The 3,826-nt window shown below is 36.5% G+C and overlaps 1 non-coding gene across 1 annotated transcript; it reads left to right on the top strand.

The window, feature by feature from the left end:
* The first annotated feature begins 3,332 nt into the window (after positions 1 to 3,332).
* On the top strand, positions 3,333 to 3,406 carry TRNAT-UGU (transfer RNA threonine (anticodon UGU)). Its single transcript has one exon. It is a non-coding gene; the product is annotated as a tRNA-Thr (tRNA).
* Positions 3,407 to 3,826: the final 420 nt, after the last annotated feature.

The following is a 3,826-nucleotide window of genomic DNA, read 5'->3' on the forward strand; positions in this document are numbered from 1 at the left end:
CTGACCTGCATAAAGGTTTCTCAAGGGGCAGGTCAGGTGGTCTGGTATTCCCATCTCTCTCAGAATTTTCCACAGTTTATTGTGATCCACACAGTCAAAGGCTTTGGCATAGTCAATAAAGCAGAAATAGATGTTTTTCTGGAACTCTTGCTTTTTTGATGATCCAGCGGATGCTGGCAATTTGATCTCTGGTTCCTCTGCCTTTTCTACAACCAGCTTGAACATCTGGAAGTTCACAGTTCACGTATTGCTGGAGCCTGGCTTGGAGAATTTTGAGCATTACTTTACTAGCGTGTGAGATGAGTGCGATTGTGTGGTAGTTTGAGCATTCTTTGGCATTGCCTTTCTTTGGGATTGGAATGAAAACTGCCCTTTCCCAGTCCTGTGGCCACTGCTGAGTTTTCCAAATTTGCTGGCATGTTGAGTGCAGCACTTTCACAGCATCATCTTTCAGGATTTGAAATAGCTCAGCTGGAATTCCATCACCTCCACTAGCTTTGTTCGTAGTGATGCTTTCTAAGGCCCATTTGATTTCACATTCCAGGAGTGTGTCTAAGTTAGAGTAGTAGAGGAAGTCAGAGTAGTCTAAGTTAAATGTGTATATTAAAAATTCCAGATCAATCACTAAATACATAGATAGATAAATAAATAAAGAGACGTCCCACTAAAATGTCACTAAGATGATGACAGTGTAAATTGAAAGTGAATCATTAAAAAATACTTAAGCAATTCAAAAGATGACAAGAGCAAAAAATCAAAAGAATGACAACAAAGATGTATAAATAGAAGACAAATAGCAAGTTGGTAGACTTAAAGCCAAGTACATTTATAATTACATTAAATGTAAATGGAGAATATTCTCATGAAAGACAAAGATTTTCAGATTGGAAAAAATAGAAGAAGACCCAAAATGCTGTCTACAAGAAACTCTCCTATATTTAAAGATGCAAACAGGTTTAGAGTAAATTGAATAAAGAATAAATACCATGAAGATGTTAATATCTAATCAAGTAAACTTCGATATATGAAATAACACCAGAAATTAATAGGGACATTTCATAATGATAAAGGGCAACAAAATCAAGAGGACATAATAACCCTAGAAGGTATGTAAATAATAAAACAGCTTCAAAATACATCAATAAAAATGGATGGGGACTTCCCTGATGGTTCAGTGGTTAAGAATTTGCCTGCTAATGCAGGGGACACAAGTTCAAACCAGGTCAGGGAAGATTCTACATGCCATAGGGCAACTAAGTCCATGTGCCGCAACTGTTGAGCTCCTACCCTAGAGCCTGGGAGCAGCAACTATCGAGTCTGTGTGCCACAACAACGGGAGGCCATGTGCCCTACTGCAATCAGAGAGCATCCCCCACTCACTGCAACTAGAGAAGGCCCAAGTGCATCAGTGAAGACCCAGTGCAGCCAAAAACAAACAAATAAATAAATAATGAAAATATATTTAAAAACTGATGAATTTATAGAAAAACATAAATCTACATTTATCATTGGAGAACTCAACATTTCTTTATCAGTAATTGAAGAAAAAATTGACATAAAATCAGTAATGATGTAGAATTCAATCAACTTGACTTAACTGACAATATAAAACTATCCCAAAACAGCAGAATATACCTTTTTTTTCAAGTATACATGGAACATTCACCAAAAGTAGAACATATTGTGGGCCATAAAGCAAGTCTCAATAAATTTTAAAAATACTGAAGTCATGTGGTGGTTCAGTGGCTAAGTCATGTCCAACTCCTTGAAACCTCATGGACACAGCACGCCTGGCTTTCCTCCCCTTCTCTGTCTCCCAGAGTTTGCTTAAATTCATGTCCATTGAGTCGGTGATGCCATCCAACCATTTCATCTTCTGTCGCGTTCTTCTCCTACCCTCAATCTTTCCCAGCATCAGGGTCTCTTCCATTGAGTAGGTTTTCTGCATCAGGTGGCCAAAGTACTGGAGTTTCAGCTTCAGCATCAGTCCTTCCAATGAATATTCAGGGTTGATTTCCTTTAGGATGGACTGGTTTGGTCTCCTTGCAGTCCAAGGGACTCTCAAGAATCTTCTCCAGCACCAGAGTTCAAAAGCATCTATTCTTCAGTCTTCTTTATGGTCCAGCTCTCACATCCATACATGACTCTGGAAAAACCATAGCTTTGACTCTACAGACCTTTGTTGGCAAAGTCTTTGCTTTATGATACACTGTCTAGGTTAACCAAAAGCTAGGTTGTCATAGCTTTCCTTCCAAGGAGTAACTTTCATTGAAGTCATACACTATATGTTTCATTGTTTTTTGCTATAATAAAATTAAACTAAAAATCAATAACATATCGAGAGAATCCCCAAATATTTTGTGATTAAACAATACCCTTCTAAATAACCCATGGGTCAAAGGAGGAAATCTGAATAGAAATTAGAAAATATTTTGAAGTAAATTAAATACAACATATGAAATTTTGTGGGAAGCTGCTAAGGGAGTGCTTAGAGGGAGATATATAGCCCTAAATGTTTATATTAGAAAAGAAGAAAGGTCTCAAAGCAACTACCTAAATTTCCACCTTAAAAAACTAGAAAAAAAAAGAGAGAAAATTAATTCCAAAGTAAATAGAAGGAAGTAAACAATAATGGTAAGACTGGAAGCTGCTAAAACACAACATGAAAAAAACAACAGAAAAAAAATCAGTGAAATCAAAAGCTGCTTCTTTGAGAAGATCAATAAAATTGGTAAACTAGACAGACTAATTAAGAAAAAAGAGAAAGAAGACATAAATTATTATATCAGAAATAAGAGAGTATCTGGAGTATTTTTATAGACATTAAAGTATAATAAAGGAATATTATGCCAATTAAAGTATTTAAATGAAACGGACAAATTCCTTAAAAGATGAGAAGAATGCACAATCAGGAAAAAAAGGATAACCTGGATAGCTCTAAGTCAACTAAAGAAACGTTCACTTAAAATCTATCAGGCCTGGATAACTTCACTAATGAATTCTAACAAATTATGGAGGAAATAATACGGATTATATACAATCTGTTTCAGAAAATAGAAGATCAGAGAATCCTTTTCAAATCACTTTATGATACAATTACCAATACTATCAAAACCAGACAAAAACATTACAAAAGAATAAAACTACAGACCAGTATTCCTCATGAACATAGAAATAAAAAAATTTAAGAAAGATTTAGCAAACTGAATGCAGAAATATGTGAGAAGGATAATGCATCAGATGAAGTGGGATTTATCCTGAGAATATAAGATTAGTCTGATTTTCAAAACTCAATATATGTCATTTCAACACAGTAAAAAAGAGGCACAACTGGCTCTGCGGCTTAGTTGGCTAAAGCGCCTGTCTTGTAAACAGGAAATCCTGGGTTCGAATCCCAGCAGGGGCTGCTGGGTTTTTCTCTCTCAAAACCGAGTCCTTTGTTTTTAGGGCTTCTTAGTGGGTGCTAGCAGTAAAGAACACACTTGCCAAAGAGGTGACATAAGAGGTGCTGGTTCAATCCCTGAGTCAGGAAGATCCCCTGGAGGAGGAAATGGCAACCCACTCCAGTACACTTGTTTGGAAAAATCACCAAGGGAGCCTCGTGGGCAATAGTCCACGGGGTCGCAAAGAGTGGGACATGACTGAAGCAACTTAGCATGCAAAAAAGAAAAGTCATATGATCCTCTAAATAGAAAAAACACTTCACAAAACCCAACATTCATTCATGATAAAAAAAATTCTCAGCAAACTTAGAATAAAAAAGAGTTCCCTTGACCTGATGAAAGGAGTCTTCAAAATAAACTACAGCTAACATTACACTTGATGG

This window comes from Capricornis sumatraensis, chromosome 8, assembly GCF_032405125.1.
Source record: "Capricornis sumatraensis isolate serow.1 chromosome 8, serow.2, whole genome shotgun sequence".
NCBI lineage: Eukaryota > Metazoa > Chordata > Mammalia > Artiodactyla > Bovidae > Capricornis > Capricornis sumatraensis.